Source organism: Mauremys reevesii, linkage group 3 (assembly GCF_016161935.1).
Source record: "Mauremys reevesii isolate NIE-2019 linkage group 3, ASM1616193v1, whole genome shotgun sequence".
Taxonomy (NCBI): Eukaryota; Metazoa; Chordata; order Testudines; family Geoemydidae; genus Mauremys; species Mauremys reevesii.
In genome coordinates, this window is record NC_052625.1 from 85,177,933 (window position 1) to 85,200,563 (window position 22,631).

The 22,631-nt window shown below is 42.0% G+C and overlaps 1 long non-coding RNA gene across 3 annotated transcripts; it reads left to right on the forward strand.

The window, feature by feature from the left end:
- The first annotated feature begins 294 nt into the window (after positions 1-294).
- Positions 295-15,817, forward strand: LOC120401578. Of its 3 annotated transcripts, none has more exons than XR_005596564.1 (3): positions 295-310; positions 13,110-13,202; positions 14,912-15,817. It is a non-coding gene; the product is annotated as an uncharacterized LOC120401578 (long non-coding RNA). The 3 variants fall into 3 exon arrangements; XR_005596562.1 differs by having other exon boundaries at positions 297-332; XR_005596563.1 differs by lacking the exon at positions 295-310 and adding an exon at positions 333-393.
- The last annotated feature ends 6,814 nt before the right edge of the window (positions 15,818-22,631 follow it).

Below are 22,631 nucleotides of genomic sequence, written 5' to 3' on the forward strand. Positions count from 1 at the left end.
GCCGGAGCAGTAGCAGCAATGAGGGCCCAGCAGGAACAGCAGCAGCAGCAGCAGCCCCCTCCCTCCTACCCTCTACAGCAGAGAAGGCAAAGGGAGAGCTTCTGGCCACTGGAGAAAGAGTTTTCTGTTCCCAGAGTGACCAGAGCAGGGGCTGCACTAGAGTAATCAGGAACCTGCTAGAACCAATTAAGGCAGACAGGCTGATTAGAACACCTGCAGCCAATCAAGGCAGGCTAATCAGGGCACCTGGGTTTAAAAAGGAGCTCACTTCAGTTTGTGGTGGGCATGTGAGGAGCTGGGAGCAAGAGGCGTAAGGAGCTGAGAGTGAGAGGGTGTGCTGTTGGAGGACTAAGGAGTACAAGTGTTATCAGACACCAGGAGGAAGGTCCTGTGGTGAGGATAAAGAAGGTGTTTGGAGGAGGCCATGGGGAAGTAGCCCAGGCAGGTGTAGCTGTCATGCAGCTGTTACAGGAGGCACTATAGACAGCTGCAATCCACAGGGCCCTGGCCTGGAACCTGGAGTAGAGGGCGGGCCCAGGTTCCCCCCAAACCTCCCAACTCCTGATCAGATACAGGAGGAGTTGACCCAGACTGTGGGTTCCACCAGAGGGGAAGATCACTAAGGTGAGCAAATCTGCCAGTAAGTGCAGGACCCACCAAGGTAGAGGAGGAACTTTGTCTATATATATATATGAGTGGTGACTGAGGCCCAGACTCCATCTCCTGGAAGCACCCTTGGTGTTGCCTCCTGGCAGGTGCCAGGGGAGGGGAGGGCTGACAATCATGTGTGCACCTTCTCCCCTCTGCAGGTGCAGCAGCAGCCAGCTGCCTCAGTCTGCTGCTGGTGCCACTCTTGTGGCAGTAGTGGCCGGCGCAGGCAGGGCAGCTGCCTGCTTTCAGGCAGGGATGCTCCAGGGCCTGGGGAGGCATGTGTGTGGTGGCAGGCAGGGGCCAAGGGACACTCAGGTAGAAGTGCAGGCAGAGCTGGGAGAGAGACCCAGCTCCAAACATTAGTGTTGCTGGGCCCTGAATATTTCCAGAGCCCGGGCACCATGGGCCCATACAACTTGCCGCCCCTGTCAGTTAATACAAGTATATTTATTTTTCCTGATACTGTAACTCCGAATCCAAATAGTGTTGGAAAGTTCAATGGTACAAATTCAATGTTCAGCAGAATTTACAATGAAATTTGCAAGCCCTCCCTGATTTATCTCATTCTGCACAATAAAAGCACAGGACTAGATGACCGTGCTAGCTTGCCTGCTCACTTGTGGCCAAGAATATCAGTTTCATTAATTTAGAAGGGAGATGTATTAAAGATGGCTAACCATTCTTTCAGTAGTTTAACTTTGTCACTCTGAAAGGCAGGTAGAGTTAATAAACAGACTGTTGTGTTTAATTGAAGCAAGCCCAGAGCACTGAGCAGTGGCAGACAGAAACCTTTCAAGTAGATGTATTAGTGCTCTGTGCTGAGTGACCTAGAGAACATGAGATGCATTCCACTCACACCAATAAGGACTAATGGCTCTGAACCTGTAAAGTGTATGCTATATCCCTAAAGAAGGTCTTTGTGGCAGAAATGCTAGAATTTTTCTGTCTATAACCTGGGGGAAAAAAGTGTCTTGAATAAGTGTTTAAAAGGAAAAAAAGATACAATCACTGTAAGTCTCACTTGAAATTCAGATTCAGGCGTATAGCTCCACCTGTGTAAATTTGCTCAGGAGACAGGCTTTGCAAAGGATCTTTAGCTTACTTTTTGTGCCAGTAGTTCTACTACAGTTTTACATTTTGGAACATCAGAGGTTAAAAAAAAAAGTTTATAAGCAGAGCCACAAATAATAGTGAGTAAATGTTAACTTATAGCCACTGTACAGTATTTGGGAAAGGGGGTCCATGTGTGTGATTTCAGGTGAAATTCATTCATGTGCAGAGGGCCAAGACAAGACCTGTGCACTACTTAAGCACTCAAAACAGGGCTTAATTGGGACTTCAGTGATGCATAGGCCTTGCTAGTGAATGGGTCTTTTGCTGGCCCTTTGCACTGAGGCAACTTTCATCCATTCTCACTTAGAGGCATGTGTGGGTTTTTAAAAATGAAATTCCATATCCGCTTATTTCTCTGTCACTGTTGTTTTAGTTGCATCTTTGAACTACAGGAAGCAATTGACTTCGAGGTATTGATTTCCAACACTGCTATATATGGAGAGGCTTGATTGCTAATTGAAGAAATGTAAATCCACTCAGCTGTGTGATTTGCAGTGCTAAGGGATAGCTCATTAAAGGAAAAACATCTATTTGATCAACAGCCTTACTGTAGATTTAAAGTTTCTTTCCTTTCCTCCCTTCCTTAACCAGTGATTAAGACAAACTGTTGTGTGTGATGTAGAAATAGACCCAAAGCAGGAAAAAAGCAAAAGTATCCTAAAGCAGTTTTATTTGCAATGTTCAGACAAATAATTAAGCTATTTATGTTAATTCTCTAGTTCCAACACTGAGCACACAGTCATACAAAGCACTGAATGAAGCCAGAAGAGTTGGGGCGATCCACACCTAATGGGATTGAACCCCTAAATACGTACATGTTGTTTTTGAGTGAGCCTTGAATAGGTAGTGTTTTCATTTAGAGCTTGTACACACTACCATGTATGTTGGTATAACTTATGTCACTCAGGGATGTAAATAAGCCACCCCCTTGAGGGATGTAAGTTACACTGACTTAAGGGTTGGTGTAGACAGTGCTATATCGGCAGGAGAGCTTCTCCCACCGACATAGCTACCACTGCTCCCAGGGATGTTTTTATTATGCCGACGGGAGAGCTCTCTTCACCGCTGTAGCACTTCTAGTGTAGACTAGCCCTTATTCTGTTATAAACCATAAGCTAAATGCATGCACAATGTAACTTCAGTGAAGCAAATGGTTTTACTCCAGGGATGAATTTTGGCCTGTTCTGTTAGCATGACAGACAAGCAAAGACGCTCATCTGCACAGCAAGGGTTGTAGTCAAGGTCAATGGCTTGGTTATTTAACATGAGGGGGGCAAATTCATCCCTGATGTAACTGTACTGGAGTGAACAGTTACAGCTGGGATGGATTTTGCTCAAGGTGTCAAAACCTTCTATTCATTTTTTATTGTGCAATTTGTACACAGTGCTGATCACAATAATGTTTCTCCAAGCAGAAATGGGGACAGCGTGTTTTGTGAAAAGCCTCTACAGCAGGAAGGAGTGTGGGGAAAGCTCCTGTGGTGCAGAAGTCCACAATATGCAGGAGGCTGGGACCTTTTTGAATGGAGTCCCAAAATTCTGCCCCTTCACTCTGTACCAGAATCACCCCAGTTCCCCTGAGTCCAGTCCTCCTGTAGCTGCTTAGGAAGGGCCAGGATTTGGCCCTTGCTGCTGTCATACTTGTGCAAAGGAGAAAGTGTTGCCAAAAAGGGGTGTATAGATAAGTTTTAGTTCAACTAAGATGTTTGTTTCAAACATACCCATTGGGAAGTTAGGCACCTATATACCTTTGTGAATGCCCTCCAAGTATCTTACAATGTACTGGTTGTATATTAGGGCATGCTATGCTGACATAAATTATAGCAGATGAGCCCTCAGATCTAAGGTTCCAAACGTGTGGTTGCATTGTCAAACTAGAAAAGGGTGAAACACATCATCATGACATTGAGTCAGGATTGGAAAGTTCTTAGCAGGTAAACTTGAACAGTGGTTTCCTGTTCAAAAACGTAATCCTATCCTAAGGTCATTAAGTTAACCACATGTTTGGATAGCTGAATTTCCAGTGGGTGCCTTTGGATAACGGGCAATTTGTGGTCAAGATGAGAATAAAGTGTTCACTGTGATATGAAAAAATGACTAATTGTGTTATAATGTGAAAAAGGGTGTGCAGTAAATGGCAATGTAGAGACCAGTGCAGCAGACAAGAAAGCGTAGTGCTCTGGTGTACAACAGCCCCCAGCAGTCTGGGTTTAAACAATTTTAATTCAGCTCAGCATAGATGGACAGATGTTTGTCAAACTGTTTAAGCAGAACTGACAGGCATTATGCGAAATCAATATAAAGGGCTAAATTAATCTCTGATATAATGCCATTGATTTGAAGGTATTACATCTGGGATGAAGATGACCTATAAAATCTAATGTGAGATTATAAGAAAATATGGGCAGACATGATGAGATTATGGTTTTGTTTTTGCAGAACCAGGAATGCTTCACATTTGGATCTTGTTTTATCTGATCCAAAGTTTATAAATTATGCCCATATGCCTCTTATTGAGGCACAAGGGCATAATTTGGGAGAGATTTTGGTTTTACAAAATCTCATTAGCCAGGTTTTAGATTTGCAGAGCCCAAACTTGGGGTAATTCAGATCCAGGTTCCTTTTTACCCGAGTCCCTGAAGATCAGGAGAAGGGGTTCAGATAAATGATTCCATTGCCTTATCTTTAATACTAAGTGAGTCTAACAGCCAAAAATTATCCAGAGCACTTGCTCAGCAATCATATGACCAACATCATCCATCTTTTAGTCATTTCCACATTGAGGGACTCAATTTTAGCACTATTCATTGTACGTAAAAGCTAGATGACAGTTACATTACAAATGATATGATACAGTGACAAGCATTTCATCCAATCACACTCCAGAAAAGTCAAAACACTTCCTGCTTATGACTTATACTAATTATTTGTCACTGTGCAGTAGTTGTTTGTTCATATTATTTCTTTCCTGCACAGACTGTTCACAGCAATTCCCAACCCCAATTTACCAACAAAACATCTAGAGAACTGCACTGGGTTATCAGGTAGTACATAAAAGGAAATTCCTTCCTAAATCTTTCAGGCAGCATGCATGTTTTCTCTGTTTTAAAACTTCATGTCAATTGACTGTGTCAACAGCATGTTGTGATGCACTAAACTTGATATAGTTTTACATATCAATCCTCTGAATTTAAGGGCCAAATGTATCCCCGAAGTGACTAGAATTATCTTCAGAATTAATTTATCTAATGTTGTAATATGGCTAACATTATAGTGTATTTTACAGTAGGAACTCTTAACTTCAGGCCTTTCTGTCTAGATTAGTGATAAAGTTAGTTAGTTATGTAAAGGATTGAGCAACCTTTCTGAACAAGTTTCCTTAAGCAATGACCTGCTGAATACCATGGACTACAGGATTTAAACTATCTGCTAACATATCTTGTGGCAATAAATAGAATAGGAAACATTGCTGTGTCAGGCTGGAGCCAACAACCCAAATGAGAACAAAAAAGATCAATGAGTCGCTTATCAATGTTAACAGAAAACAGCTGCTATGTCAGATGGGATCTCCAGCTGTGTGTCTATCCCAAAATAAAGTCAAGCTACAGCGCAATACAAAATTTTGGATGAACAATACACCCTCTTCCACAGTAGAAGCAGTCATGTAAATCATCTCAGTTAGGGCTTTGAATCTGCAATACATTGCTTGCACTTTTATGACGACTCTAAGAAATAGAGACCATGTTGGGTGTGTGTCCCCAGGTAAGGCACCTGTGCTTGATGGTGTTAAATGTGGCTGTACACAAAATTAGTTTGTTATGCTAAGTGGGACCCTGCCCCAAAGTGGGGTAAGATTGGGGGTTTATCCTCTTCTGCCATCCCTCTTCCTCTGTCTTTCTGGTGCTGCCCTATGAATAGCTTGGTACTGACTGGTGATATAATAGCCTTCTCTTTTTCTCCCCATCTCTTTCTTGCTCCCCTAAGAAATCCTTATTACTGGGTGGTAGGATTGTGACATTCTTCCAGTTGGATTATGACGTGGGGGCGGGGGTTAAATCAGCCAATCAACACCTTTCCTGTTCTTCATACCCCATATTCTCTCTTCATGCTCCATTCTCCCTTTCTTCTGCCCGCTCCCTTCCTCTTCCCTTCCTTCCTTGGCTTTAGGACCTGACATCATAATGCAGAGAAGGGTAAATATATTCCATCTTCTTTGTTGAAACAGGAGACTAATGGACAGGTTCAAAAGATTCTGTGGTTCCTTTCAGTTAAACATCCAACCCACGCCTGCTTTTAGTGACTGCTCCTGATTTTGACCACTCTATTCCATGCTCAAGGAATCTCTTGATTATTTTTATTGATTTATTTTTTGTACACTGACTAACCTAAGTGACCACATGATCTTACCACAGTTACCTTCATTCCAAAGAGTGTGTCTATACTGGAACTGGAAAGTGCAATTTCCAGCTCCAGTAGACATAATCGCATAAACTTTGATCAAGTGTAGCCATGGCAGCATGAGCAGCAGGAATGGCTAGCAGCCCCAAGGATATATTTAGAGTTTCAAACAGGGTCATACTTAGGGCAGCTAGCCCATCCTGCCACTTGTGCTGCCATGGCTACGTTTCTATTTTTAGCACACTAGCTCAATCAGACCTTGTGAGGGTATGTCTACCTGAGCTGGAAATTATACCTTCCAGTTCCAGTGCAGATGTACCCTGTGTGTTAAATCTGCTTGCTGAGTCATGCTTAAATCCCTCTTCAGGGCAGGTGCAGTCTCTTACCATGTGTTTGTACCGCACCTAGCAAAATGAGACCCTGATCCCACACTGGGACATGTAGGCACTGGTAGTGCTACTAAATAATAAAAAATAATTTGGAACAGAATTCAAACTCCCTTGTGGTTCAGGGAATTTGGATATGAAGCATTGGCTTCAGCCCAGACTCAATAGCTTGGTAAGCCTTGTGAAGGTGAAAAAGCCTAGTATATGCAGTCATATTATTGATAGACGGCCTGAGTCCTTACACTGTGCACTTTGCAAACACTTCACTTTTCAAGCGACTCACAAAAATATTCCAGCATCACATTTGCTGGCAGTCCCTTCCTTTTTATAACCATTACATTTCAGAACCGCACAATGCCTTGTGATGGAACCATTTGTTTTGGTTGCAAGGGAGTCTGTTTGGTCTTGTTTAGTGCAAAAACGTTGGTTTTGGGAGTGATGGTATTTTTTTTTTATGTTGCCTTTAATTATGGTTGTTTTATAATAATGCAACCCTCCCAGTTAGGGCAGAAGTGATATTTTCTCGCTAAGCTTCTTTAAAACAAATTTCCGCTTGAGTGCATTGCCTGCCTAGAGCTAACAAAAGAAAATCTTGGGGCAGAAATGGGGAGGGTTATTTGTAATTTGTTAAGCATTCCCAATGGAAGGTTTGTGAGTGACTATGTACTGCTTTTCTTTCTTACAGTGACTTTTACTTTTATGGCACAAGAGAGCACTATTAGAGGAAAAATATATTCTTTGGAGTGGCTGTGAGGGGCGGGGTAGAGAATCTATTTAAAATGCTGGGTTTTTAAGACACAAAATATCTCATTGTGTGGATGAGATTTTTGTGCTGTGCCGCCAGGAGCACAAATGGAGCAGCTCAGGAGAAGAGAAGCAGAGGAGGCTGAAACAAAGGTGAAGTGAATTACAGCAGTCCATCCCAGACTACCTATGGGTTCCAATGCCACTGAGACTCCCCATAGCAGAAGAACTATGGACATGCCCCCCCCGCCCACGGCTTAGGGTGGCCAGATGTCCCGATTTTATAGGGACAGTCCCGATATTTGCAGCTTTGTCTTTATATTGACACCTATTTCCCCACCCCCTCTCCCTGATCCCCAGTCCTGATTTTTCACACTTGCTATCTGGTTGCCTGGCTCCACCTCTAGCACACCCCCTGTGCCGGGGCTTATGAGGGAACAAGGATAGGGCAGTTTATGGAGGCCCTATGCTATGCCTGCACCAGCATTATCCTCGCCAGGCCATTATCAAGCTCTTTACATTCCCTGTATGCCACAGGTGCAGACTAGAGAGGCTAGCACAGGGGACAGAATCTGTCCCTCTTTTTGCATATCTGCCATAGGGAAGATGTTTCTGTGGCCTGATGGGGTACAGCCTGATTCCATCTTTCTTTGTAACCTCATCCAAAGCCTGCTGAAGCTAATGGGAGTCTTTCCACTGAGCTTCAGGTCAGGCCCTATAAGAGGGCTACCTCTTCTTGGTAGGACACTGTAAGTTCTGCCCTGGATAGGGAGCCACGAGGAAAGCAAGAGGTCATCAGACTGTTTACAGTCCAGTAATACATTCTTAAATGGAGGGAACTAGAATGACAGTGTAGGGATTGGTGCTCTCCTTTAACATGCAGGAGATCTGGCTTTAAGGCCAAATCTTTTGCTTCACGGATCATAAATGCAGGAGAACCAAGCCTAATGGCATAAAGATTAGTGATTTGTTTTATTTATTTATATTACCATAGTACCAGGAGCCCCGGTCATGGCCCAGGACCACATTGTGCTAGACACTGTTCAAACACAAACAAAAAGATGGTCGCTGCCCCACGCAGCTTCCAATGTAAGTATTAGACAAGAGACAAAAGATGGATACAGACAGACAGGGGAGTACAGGGAGGCAATGTGGCAATAATTGTCAGCATGATGAGCTGTGATCTCTGCACACCAACAGCCTAATCATTGTCAACGTTTTGTAGGTGTCGCAGTGATGCTTTGCCACCATGTAATTATGGTAAAAGGTCTGCATGAGAAAGCTGATTCAGATTTAGGTGGTAGGGACTCAGGTAGGAGGATAATATCCTTTTCACAAAAGAGCTAACATTTTATGAACATATATATAATAAATGATCACAAAAAGCTAAAATTTTGGGTGGTCACATTGACATCCTGGGTTCCAGTACTAGAGACCTAAAAGTCTTGATCCAAGGATTAAAAAATCTACTGTAAGAACCAGCACTGGCAAATGTACTATCAGGAAAATGAATTTGACAGCCTACTAAGTCTTTATTACCTGATTTCTGTGATCCATAGTGAAAGCCACTGGATATCCACAAACATCAGGTATTTCACAATAGATGAGGATGTTATTTAAATCATCATGTTTCATAACCTCCACGTTTTTTAATTCTATCTTAGAGGAGCCTCCAGCACATTTTTAATCCCTAGCACAATGTATCCAGAATTTACTTTATGGCTCTCAAGTCAAGGATCTGCTGTGGTTATAAAACTGTGCCTTGGAAATTCCCCAAGCTGCATTATTACGGTGACATTGTACAATATAACAAAATAGTAGACATGTGGGTTGAAATTTACAGTCTGAAATATCTGAATCTTTCCATTAGCCTGTTTCTTGTGCACTTCTAAATAGTGCAGATCCCCCAGGGAAATTTTCTCTTTAAAAAAAAAAAAAAATAGGGGCCACAGGGCATTCTGGTACATGTATTTTATAATCAGTTATAAAAAGCCCTCTAACTCAAACCCTCTTCCCACTATCCAGTAACCATGGCATAACCTTGCTATACAAAGCACCCCAATACCTCAGTAACATTGAAAATACCTTTTAAAATCACAGTCCAGGCATCTCATCTCTCTTTGTGCAATCAGCTCTAGTTTCTGAAACTGCACATTTCTGTGGGAGGTTGGCAGGTTGTCCAGTTTAACCTTTAACCTTCTGCAGCCCCAGAACTACATGCACACATCTCTGAATTCCTACTTCCGAGGAAGTAATTCTATTTCCATGGAAGTAATTTGTAGGAAAACTCAACAGAGTAGGATAAATTAACCCTTTCATTACTATATTGCCCTGTCAGTTTGTATTGTTCCTGTGTTTACTCCTTTGCATAATAATAATAATATAATATTCAACACTGCTAAAGCACCTTCCACCTGGGGATCTCAAATGCAATTTACTAACGTTAATTAATTAAACCTCTCAGTACTCCGTAGGGCAAGGAAATATTATCCCCATTTTGAGATGAGAAAATTGAAGTATGAGGAAGTTAATTATTTCCCCAAGGTCATAAAGAAAAGACCCAGGTTTTGGGAGTCCCAGTCTGGTGCTTCAGCTACATGACATCTTTCCTCACTTATTTGACGGGTACCTACCGACACACTGACACACTGACACACTAAGGACCCAGTCGTCCTTAGAAGAGACTCCTTCCACTGATTTCAATTGAAAAAGGTCCCTGTATTTACAACATGACAACCGCAAAAATTCATGAAGGAGGAATCTCAACGATCATTTCCTTTGTGGCCATGTACATATTTCTCAATGAAAGGGAGGGAGATTGGCGGAAGAAGCCTAAAATGAGGCACTTTTCCCCACCCCCCTGCTGTGTCATCCTAACAGCTATTGCTGCACTCCCTAGCTTCATTCCTTTGCCACTTGGCTCACCTGCCCTATGTCCCGTCACGTGGAGCCAACTTCCCTCCACACCAAACCCACCATGAGAATGAAAGTGTGGGAATTCTCATTCCCTTACCCTCAAATCAGATAACACATGTAAGTGAGAGAAAAGAAAGCTCACCTCACTCCCTCAACCCACACCTGGCACTGTCTTCTCCAGGACTTGTGGGGTGAGCCTCAGAGCTCATTCTGCACAGGTGCAAACCCCACACTCCCTCAGTGAACCACTGAGAAGGAATTGCACAAGAATCTTTGCAGAGATTTCTTTCACCTGACCCCTCTGTCCCAGGGGTTTTACTTTGGAAGAGGGTTATCTGGTCCCATAAATATGCTAGCTATGCAATGAATTGAATGATTGCTGCTTAATTTCAAGTCACCAAGAGCTGTTGTATATGCAGATAGGTGTGTTCTGCTTCAAAACTGATGGCACCATATGACCTAATGTTGTTTTCTAGTCTAAATTAATTATTGGCGGCATAAATGCATGACCTAACCTTTTGCTGAAATAATAAATTAGGGTGGGATTTCAAAAGCAATAAGTGTTGAAATAACTCTGCTCCAGCTTAGAGACTAACAAATTTATTTGTGCATAAGCTTTCATGGGCTAGAACCCACTTTATCAGATGTATGAAATAAAAAATACAGGAGCAGGTATAAATACATGAAAGGATGGGGGTGCTTTACCAAATGTTAGGTCAGTCTAACAAGAGACATCAATCTCTCAAGACTGACCTAACACTTGGTAAAGCACCCCCATCCTTTCATGTATTTATACCTGCTCCTGTATTTTTTATTTCATACATCTGATGAAGTGGGTTCTAGACCACAAAAGCTTATGCCCCAAATAAATTTGTTAGTCTCTAAGGTGCCACAAAGACTCCTAGTTTTTTTTTTTTGCTGATACAGATTAACAGGCTACTACTGAAATCTGCTCCAGTTAACATCCATGGCAAAACACCCATTGATTTCAGTGGGATCAGAGGTAGGCCAACATAAAGTGCTTTTGAAAAGCCACCCTAAATGTTTAAGGAAACAAAAAATTACTTGGCAAAAATCAATGTCAATCCTTTACAAATGCGACCCCAAAAAACCCTCCAAGCAAACCACATCTGAGACCTCTTCTCCCTGACTTGTCTCCCTTTTCTGTCTCTTGACAACCATGATGAAATAATATATTAATTGGTTTTGCATGGCTGAGGCCACATTGAGGCAGATGTGTTGCAGCAATTTAATCTAATTAAAATAATTTTCAGTTCTGAGTGTGCATTTAAAAAAAAAAGCTCTTGACAATTGATGCCTGCTGTGAAAATGACTGAATAATGATGAGTAATTTCATTCTTAGTTAAGTTTTTAGCTCTTTTCCTTTTCCATCTGTGTATCCTTTAAATCCAAATTATATGTAATCAACTGTATAGGCAACATGCTTCTTCTTGTAGTTGACAAATTCAGGGGTTCATCTTGCATACCTTTACACTCGCTTCCTGCTGGAGTGAGTCTTACATCTGGTAATTACAACTCAGCTCAGTTAAAGATGCTTTTGAAACATGTACAGCATCTTTTGGTTCTATTATGCTAATTTGAGCAGCCAGAGGGCACCAATCAGTGTATGTGGAGATTAGCTCAGCCTGACACACAGGGTGGTTGGGGATTGGATGGAAGGCCACAGGTATGTCATCATATTTTTAGCTGGACTGTCACATAAGATGCTCATGCATTACATCAACATTGGTTATCCTGCTGGGTGCAGAATTATGGAGCTCCACTTCTTTTCACAGTGGCCAAAAAGGCTATAGATGGGTGCCAGGTCACAAGTGGCACCTAAATAAGTGCTTGCTGTTTTGAGAGATGCTGAGTATCCACTATGTGGCTGTTGTGGGAGCTCAGCACCTCTGAAAAGCAGAACTCTGTCAGTCAAGTGCTTAAGGCCTTGTCTACACTGGAAGGTTGCACCTCTGTAGCACCCACGCTCACCACACCATAAATTACCCTTGTGTAAATCACTTTTTACATGAGTGCAACATAACTAGAGTTTGCACTGGTGCCGGTACTTTGGTAACCAATGCTTAAGCATTTTGGCCACTGTGACCCTCACTACAACTGGTACTTTAGAGTCCTTCCTCCAGCATCCAAAAGGAGCTGGGTCCTATGGCATGTCAATGGGAACTGGCTCAAACCCCATGAGCCCGAGTTGACTGGCCTTGGCCAGCCACGGGTTTCTGGTTGCTATGTAGACATACCTCTAGAAACTATTAATATACATGGCAGCAGGATGCATGTGGACAATCAGTCTGCAGCAGGCTAGTGTGGGTTAGATTCTCACACACACCAGCTTCTCATAAATTAATTGTTCATGTAGACAAGCCCTGAACTGAAGTGCATATGTTTGGGATTATTATATTTGGTGAGGTTGTTGGATTTGATTAGGTATGAAACACCACACTCTTGGGCTCAGGTCACGGATGGGATTGGCTGTGGTCTAGTTGGGCTTGAATTGACTTCAAATTTAGGCCTGAGCAGACCTCTAATGGGAAGTGCCCAGCTTGCTATTTTCTTTGAGGTCTTTCCAAATGCCCCAAAATCCTTTCCACCCCTAAGTTTAGCAGCCCTTCCTCAAAGAGTGCACCACCAGCTCCATCTGTTTAAACGGTATTTTCATATATCACTTACAGACCTTGTTCTTATCCTCACAAACTGAGTCATTTGATTCCTTGGGGGGGGGGGGGATTCCCCCTATCTGAAGCCCATAACATTCACTTTTGGGGTCTAATCTTGTGTGTTTTGAATACCCAAAATTTCCATTGATGTAAGCGAATTACAGATGTAAAGGAGTTTCAGGAACTCAAGATTAAGTCCTCTAATGGTATATTTGCTTACCCCAAGGTAAACAGACTGCAGTAATGCTGCCGAAAAAATGGTCCTCAGAGAGGAGTTCAGAGTGTTTTCACCAACATTATGTCTACATGATAATTGATGGTGAGTGGAAAACAAACAAAAAGCTTTTTGTCATTTAGTAGCAAGTCACTGTATTATTGGATGTGATAAACAAAATTAGAAAACAATTAATTATTTTAAATGTCTAGTTCCACTTGTTAATCTTTTTTCCTTGCTGTCCAGCACCAGAGAGTATATTTAAGAGCAATTACACATCATGAGTGCTTAATCCAGATCAGTTTAAAACACCATTTTTATTTTGATTCTTAAAAAAAATCAGATTATCATTAATAAAGTAATACTGCATATACATAAAATGATGTTTAGTTTCTGATGTGACCTTTCAAATATCCAGATTAAGAGAGAAATCAAGCAGTTTAACTAGCTATCACAGCATTTCCCTGCTGTTTCCAAGCAACTTTCACAGGCAGTGGTGAAGATGAACCAAGCACAAATGCTATTTCACTGCTCTTGGTAAAGCAAATTCAGTAAGAAGAATGACAATTAATACTTAGCATCTATAGCATGTTCCAAGTGGCATTCAAACATTCACAAATCCTCAAAACTCCCATGTCAGACGTAGTATTGCTCTCCCACTTTTGCAGATGGGGCATCTGACCAAGAGAATTGGAAGTGACGTAGGGTGTGTCTACACTAGAAATGTGAGTCAACCTAATATAGGTTGACTCACAGCCACTGTAGTAATTACTGTGGTGGTGTATGTCCACTCTATCCTCCTAGGATTGATGCTACGCATCCTCACCAGGAGCGCTTCCACCGGCCTAAGAAAGGCAGTGTGGGGAGCTGAGAGCCAGTCTCTCTGCTTCGCTGGCAGCTCCCTGCTGGGAGCTCGGCTGCTCCACAGACTCCCAGCGGGCTGCCTGCCCTCCACTCCCTGTTTCCCCACCAGGAGCAGGGGAAACTGCCCGGGGCTTCTTCCCTCCTCATTCCCTGCCAGGAGCTGGGAGAAGCTGATGTAAGGGATGCAGTGTCTACACAGACAGTGCGTCGCCCTAACTACACCATCATAAGCCATACACCTCTCATGGCGGTGGAGTTATTATGTCAATGTAGTAAGGCACTTACATCAGCAGGAGGAAGGCTGTAATGTAGACATTGACATAATGAGGTTGACATAAGATGCCTTATGTCAACCTAACTGTGTAGTGTAGATCAGCCCTTAGCCAAGTCAATTAACAATGCACTTTGATAGGACTTAACACTGCTTTGCTAGCTACTCAAGGTTCTGTTTGCATTAGGCTCCTGGGACAGTGGGGAAATCTCATAAAGGTTATAATTAAGGATGTGATTTTTGTCCCAGCATGACCACTTCTCAAAAGAAAAGCACAGCATAATATAAAAGAGAATCCAATCACTATGTCTAACTGACCTGTGAATCTGGGCCATTATATAGAGAATAAAACATGCTGAGCTACATTTTATTCTCACACCCTGTGCAGTGCTGTTGATTTTGGCCCACTATGTTTTTTATTATTTTAATAGTTAAAACTGGGTGCAGTTGCAACTTGGCACAATGTGCAAAACATGTACATGGCATAGAGGAATAGCACAGCAGGAGACACCACGTATGTCAGAGTATATTACTACTTTGAAAAGAAATGTAATTAGTATTTAGGGCACATTGCAACTTACAGCTCTCTTCAAATGAAACCTCTGCCATTTACCAAGTTTGAAAAATAAAAGCCTTGAGCAGGTGATGTAATGAAAGTCTGTTTGTTTTTCTTTTTCAGATGTCAGCTTTTCCATTTCAATCGGTCGTCCAGACTTGTTTCCACCATTTCTCCTGGAAGATTTTCCTGACTCTGGGCTTGTCTCGACCTTCTGATTAATGCATACACAACTGAAAGAGCTAATGTCTATTGAAGTGCCTAAATATGGAGTTAGGAGCGTAACTTTAAGCACCCGGGTTTGAAAAATATTGGCCTAAAGGCTAAAGTATTTGTGTGAGGGCTGTTGTTTTTTAAAGAAATCAATGTATTCCATGTGCTGTGGCAATAACTGCAGAAAACTTGTCCAATCACCTTCTAGAATCTAAACTCAAATTTCTTTCTGGTTGGGTAGGACCAAGCAATGTGCTTCAAAGGCACTTTTTGGCCACTCCTCTCACAGGAATTTTAATTTTGAGTTTAATAACTCTGTTAGGGATATTTTCCTATCTAAATAGAATCTAACAGTAAATATTTATTAAATTTAATTATGGCAGCATGCTCTACATAATCCTAAATATATAGCTTCACCTGATGTGACTCTTCTGTTTTTACTTCTTATTCCCATCTATTTTTATATTCTAATGATGAAATATGCAGTAATTTTGATCATATAATATTCCTGTTTAACCTCTAGTTTGTAGACTTTTTATTTTATCTCTTCCTCCCACGCTGCCACACTTCAGATCTATCTGGTCCTACAATCTTGTGATTAATTATCCATCATGACATGTACCTGGTAAAAGAGAAATTTAATTAAGACAAAAGTCTTTGACATTAGATCATCTATCAAAACATATTTCTGCTGTATGTCTGTCTGTAGGTTTGAATATGAAAGATCTGACACTTAAGAACCCAACCAAAAACATCTGACGTAGAAGGTTGGGTCTGATGAATTAAGAAAAAAATATATGGGGATAATGTGCTCAGCTGGCCAAAATATTCACCACAAACAATTGTTGACAGTTATCTGTTGTAAAACTCACAAGCTGTTTGCCAAATGTGGTGTTTGCCAGAAGCTGAGAATGGGCGACATTACCCGTTCTGTTCATTCCCTCTGGAGCACATGGCATTAGCCACTCTCAGAAGACAGGATACTGAGCTAGATGGAAACCTTGGTCTGACCCAGTATGGCCATTCTTATGTTGATCCTCATGATAATTTCAGGGAAATTAGAACAACGCTTCCTTAGCTCTCGTTCCCTAACGCCCCTACTCTACTTGCACTACATTGATGACATCTTCATCATCTGGACCCATGGAAAAGAAGCCTTAGAGGAATTCCACCGTGATTTTAATAATTTCCATCCCACCATCGACCTCAGCCTAGACCAATCCACACAAGCGGTCCATTTCCTAGACACTACTGTGCTAATAAACGATGGTCACATAAATACCACCCTATACCGGAAACCCACTGACTGCTATACTTACCTACATGCCTCCAGCTTCCATCCAGGACACACCACACGATCCATTGTCTACAGCCAAGCTCTAAGATACAACCGTATTAGCTCCAATCCCTCAGACAGAGATAAACACCTACAAGATCTCTATCAAGCATTCTTAAAACTACAATACCCACCTGCTGAAGTGAAAAAACAGATTGACAGAGCCAGAAGAGTACCCAGAAGCCACCTACTACAGGACAGGCCCAACAAAGAAAATAACAGAACGCCACTAGCCATCACCTACAGCCCCCAACTAAAACCTTTCCAGCGCATCATCAAAGATCTACAACCTATACTGAAAGATGATCCCTCACTCTCCCAGATCTTGGGAGACAGGCCAGTCCTCACTTACAGACAGCCTCCCAACCTGAAGCAAATACTCACTAGCAACCACACATCATACAACATAAACACTAACCCAGAAATCTATCCTTGCAACAAAGCCCAATGCCAGCTCTGTCCACATACCTATTCAAGTGACACCGTCATAGGACGTAATCACATCAGCCACGCCATCAGGGGCTTGTTCACCTGCATATCTATCAACATGATATATGCCATCATGTGCCAGCAATGCCCCTCTGCCATGTACATTGGCCAAACCGGACAGTCTCTATGCAAAAGAATAAATGGACACAAATCTGACATCAGGAATCATAACATTCAAAAACCAGTGGAAGAACACTTCAACCTCTCTAACCACTCAGTGACAGACTTGAAGGTGGCAATTTTGCAACAAAAAAACTTCAAAAACAGACTCCAAAGAGAAACTGCTGAACTCGAATTAATATGCAAGTTAGATACAATTAACTTAGGTTTAAACAGAGACTGGGAATGGTTGGGTCATTACACTAATTGAATCTATTTCCCTATGTTAAGTTCTCCTCACACCTTCTATGGGTCATCTCAATTATCACTTCAAAAGTTTTTTTTTCTCCTGCTGATAGCTCATCTCAATTGATTAGACTCTTCCTGTTGGTATGCATACTTCCACCTTTTCATGTTCTCTGTATGTATAAATATCTCCTGTCTGTGTGTTCCATTCTATGCATCCGAAGAAGTGAGCTGTAGCTCACGAAAGCTTATGCGGAAATAAATTTGTTAGTCTCTAAGGTGCCACAGGTACTCCTGTTCTTTTTTTTTTTTTTTTTCAGGGAAACAGCATCTGTTTCTCTGCTCCATGGTCCAGTATGGGCACCCACTTATCTGGCCCCCAGATATTGCCTTGGGCAGAGGCCCACATCTCATTCCCTGCTGACTGAGTTATTTCCAAGCTGCATAGCTCCCTGCCTACACTGTGGTATCCCCCGCAAGCCAGACTGCTTAAAAGCCCAGAATATGTACTTTGCTTTCTCTCCTGAGGCTATGACCAATGTATTGCCAGCAGTCACAGGTTATCAGACAGCTTTTTCTAAGCAAGTACGTTTATTCTGCAGGTGAAAGCATTACAGAGAGAACATACTTTAAAACAATAAAAGAATCTACATAAGACATCACCCACAAATCTAACCTGGGGCTCTGGTAGGTGTCAGTCCTTCAACAGCCAAAAATGTTGTTTTTCCTGTAGTTAATGCGTATCTCACATTCAGAACCAGAACATCAAGCTGGGTACTTCAACCATTTCTTTATACAGCTTAGGTCTTTGATCTCCAGTCTCCAGGAACAGGTAATCAGCAGACAAAGATCCTCTTCTCAGGGTGTAGCTTCAGAAGGCTGGGATTTTGCATGACTGGAGTTAGGGTATTTGCATTAACCTCTCCCTAGCAATTCCCGAGGAAATCCACTTAAGTTCATACTTGTCTGGCATATTTTCAATATAGCCTTTTGAACTCCCATGTCTCACATCTGTCACATTTCCCTCCCTACAGAACTTATGTACAATCCCAGCCGACAGTAATACATAAATCATTTATTTAATAAAATGGAGCCCAAACATATTTTAAACTTAATTCAATAAGGTCTCCCAAAGATATGCAGGAAATTGCCATGTCTGTTAAAATCCTCATGACCTGCAGGCTTCATTATTGTTGTTTTCTGTATCTAGAAATGAAACTGCCATTTCTACAACTATTCCAGAACACAGGACCCTATCTGCTTATCCACATGGGCCACCAAATCAAGGTTTTAAGGACTGGTCCAAGCTACCAGTAGAATCTCCTTACTGCATGATCATGACCTCATTCAACAGCTATGTTACACTGGAACAAAGAGCTGTCAGCCTCAGGAGTGGAACTTATGTGCAGGAGACATTGGAGGAGAGAATAATCCATCCACCAAAAATACCTGAGATGGGGTAGCAGAACACTAGAGCTTCCTCCCACAAGAAGACAACATCAGGTAGGGTAGCCAGGGAACTATATGTGGGAGAGTGTTGCATGCCTTGGTGGATTCCTCCATAAGTTCAGCCAAATATCCAGGCTTTGAAACATTTGAAGTTCCTTACATCACTAGATGTGTATGTAGTGTATAGATGTGGTGAGTCTTTTGTTTGTGAGTGAAATTTGGCAATGTTAATGCTGGGGTACTGCTCCCCTTGAAAGTTAATTAAAGAGAAGACACTATTGGTCCATGAAGCACTTATTACTGGTGGTTTCAGAAGACCTGGCTGGTCACATGGTGTTGGTTCTCCTCCTTATTTCCAAGTGCTAACTTTAGTTTAAAAGAGCTCAAAATAGATTTAATGTTTTTCTAATATTAGTTGTCTATGGAAACCATTGCTGTGGTTGTCCCAGGGATGTTATGTGTTCATGATTGGAAGGGAGGCATCATGGTACAGAAGGTCATTTCTTATGATAAAGCTTGAGAATCATTGGTGTCAGGCTCTTAAGAATCAGTCCTTTCTTCAAAGAGCTTACATTCTGATTATAAATATGTCTATGGTGCCCTGTTCCTTCTCTCAAAGCAATTTGCCAAAGATGGCTGCAAGAAATTTAAAATGGATGAAACTGTGACATCTCAAGCTATACATGAACATTTCAAATAATTTTTACCAACTCAAAAGTGAGTGTGTGCACACACCTGTGTTCATACAACTACAAATCCATTAAGTTTATTCCAATAATAAAAAGTCAACAATACCAGATAATTCTCTAAGGGTAAAGTTCAGGCCTACAAACCACTTAAGTCTGACTTCAATCCTATTTTTAGGAATTAAATGGGATTTAAATGAAGCAAAAGATTTGTGATGGCTCTTTGCATAGGAGTAAATTTTCAACCTTGAGGAATTGCCTGGTATAAACTGATCACTTCAGTTTATTCAATGTTATTTGTTACCATACACACATGTGTGCAGCCAGACTCTAACACAGTTGAGGTTAACATGGAGGATGCCAAATAAAAGGTTTTCTGTGCATTTAATTTTGCTCACTGGCAACCTTTACTCACCATGCTGACTCAGGCATGCAGGAGCCAAACTACCTCATTATTTGGACTTTATTGACCCATTTTGTTATACTGAAATGTATTCTGTCTGTTGTAACTGTGCAGTATATTTGCAGTAGTCTGTCCATTGTTTTGTGATTGCCTATTTTCAATTATTATATTCTTAACATTTTACATCCTTTTTATTTTTTCTTCCCTAACTGTGATTCTCTAAAACAATTTTTCAAAAAAATATATACTAGTATGATGTCAGCCTGAGCCACAATTTTCCTTCCTTAGTAATGTGTTAATTGCATTTGTGAGCTTGCAGTTACAACTTCAATGCAAAGCCAGTCTAGACTCTCTGGAGTTATCCTTGTTAGTCTGTGTTCCTTTCACAACCACCCCCAATGTTGTGAAAGAAACAAATTAAATCGGGCAACATCTGGCTTTTTCAGCAAAATAATTTATTCTGATTATTAAAATCAGAGCTGTGAGCAAGAGCCCCCCCCCCCACAGTTCCTAGCATCTACCTTCTCCCAGTTGGGGTTAGCTTACTTTATATGTGATCTTCATTTTAAAAAGTTTGTTGTTCACTCCAATCCTGGCCTAGTTAAATTCAAGAATCCATAAATCTCTATTACCCCAAGGTGCTCCTCACTCTGCTTTCATGTTGAGCTTGTTTATGTAATATTACTTTAGTGCATTAAATCACTTTGCCAAGTACAGTAAAACCCCACTATAACACGATGATTGGGGTCCAAAAAATTTGATCGTGATAAATGCGGGGTCGCGGTATAGCGACGTTTACCATTTCAAGCCGGTCAGTTTCAAGCCAATCAATTTCTCTTGGGCAGAAAAGGACTTGCGTTTGCGAACTGCCCATAACAGTAACTGAAAGGGTGCAGCTCCAGCAGCGGGGGCTCTCAGCCATGCAGCGAGAGAAGGAAACACTTGGGGAGAGCAGGGGAGACATGCAAGGGGCAGAGGAAGAGTGAGGAGCAGCTGGGGAGGAGAATGGTTCTTCTCGCCAAAAGAAGCAGCAGGAGTAAGGGGGAAGAGGCAGTGGGGAAGGCACATTCCATTTTTTTTTTCTTCGATGGCACTCCAGCCTCTTTTTTTGCTTGGGGCGGCCAGAGCCACCTTATGATCGCGTTATATCTGAATTTGCGTTATTGCGGGGCACCTTATAGCGGGGTTTCCCTGTAATAAATAATAATAAATGACAGTTCTTTAATGTTACATCCCTGTTCTCCCATCTTGTCTGTCGTTTGAATAGGCCAGATTGTAAAATCTTAGGAACAGGTAATTGACCAAGATTTTGAAGAGCGGCTAGTGATTTTGGATGCCTTAATTTTTGGGTGGTCAACTTGAGACATCTTAAAAGCTCTTGATTTTCAGTGTGTGGATCCTTAGCACGTTCTGAAAATCAGGCCCCTTCAAGGTGTCTCTAGTTGAGGCACCCAAAATCACTAGTCACTTTTGAAAATCTTCACCTTTGCCTTTGGAAACATCTGTGGAATACTATGTGCACCAGTGGCATTGGAGCTTACCAGATTTTGCAGTTCAGCGGGTATACATAAAAACTCCATTAATAAACAGTAATACTGCATCAAACAAATACTGTAGTACCTTGTTAATTTGCACTCCTCTGAAGAGAATAGGGGAGGCCCAGTGCACACTGAGGTTTCTGACCTATGAGTGCCAAGGTTGCGGAAGAGTATTCTTAACACCAGGTAATTTTAAATGCCCTTGTCCTGTTTCAGGGTATTACTAGGGGAGAAATTGGGAAGTGAAATTTTGTTCCCCTAATGCCCAGTGGTGAGCCTAATGTCCAGAGCCGCCCAGGGGGTGGGGGGGAAGTGGGGCAATTTGCCCTGGGTCCTGCAGGGCCCCCACAAGAATATAGTATTCTATAGTATTGCAACTTTTTTTATGGCAGGGGCCCCCAAAATTGCTTAGCCCCAGGCCCCCTGAATCCTCTGGGCGGCCCTGATAATGTCAAGCACATTAGCCTGCCCTCAACACAGCAGCAGAATCTGTGCTTCAGTGACCTGTAAACCCAATTGTCAATGCAGATTTTTGGTTTACCTAAGTGGAGGTTAGTGAGATCTAAACTGTATTTTTTAAAATAGTCAACATTCTGAGCATCATAGTCCTCTCCTTATGGACTGAAAAGCCAACCCTACTGAGGAAACGTTAATGGCCTGGTTCTCGTTTCTTCTATTTGTAGGCAGGCAGCAATGCAAGTTTAGCAGAGTTAGCCTACCAGGGAGCACCAGTAACATGTTGCCAGTCTACATGAGAACTAATCTCCAAATATTCGCAGCGCTATAGTGGTCCTAAGCCAATAGATCTCTACCCCTCTGCTCCAACTGAAATAAGTAGATTGATCTAGAGTGTCAAATGGGTAAAGCATTTGAGATTTTACTGTCACAAACCACCATCCATAAGAGCTTGTAACCCTTCATTGTCAGCCTCAGCAAGGGCCAGATTCAAATAGCCAGGGGTCCCTCTTAAAACTGACACACCACTGGTTCAAGCTCCCACCTAGAATTTCTGGTTTCTCTAAATACCTTCCCTAGATGCCCTTAATTGGCAAAACTTCACCACTCACAAGTACCTTTTTAGTCTGTGTATGAAACAAGGAAAATTTTATTAGGAGAAAAGGGAGCACAGCATCAACTTGGGAAAACACAGTACCAGTATACCTATGCAAATGATCAATAAAACACTCCCACAGGGTAACTTTGGCAGTAGTCCTTTAACTGTTCCCATCCAACAGGCACATGTCTTTTTACCACGTCACTTTCCTCTGCCCCATCAGCTAAACCCCACTCATGGTTTGGAGTCGGTGGTTAAGGTAGGCCTGTCTCCAGTCCCCAATGGAAGTGCTGCCAGATTCTGTCCTGAGGTTCCATCACCTAACCCAGC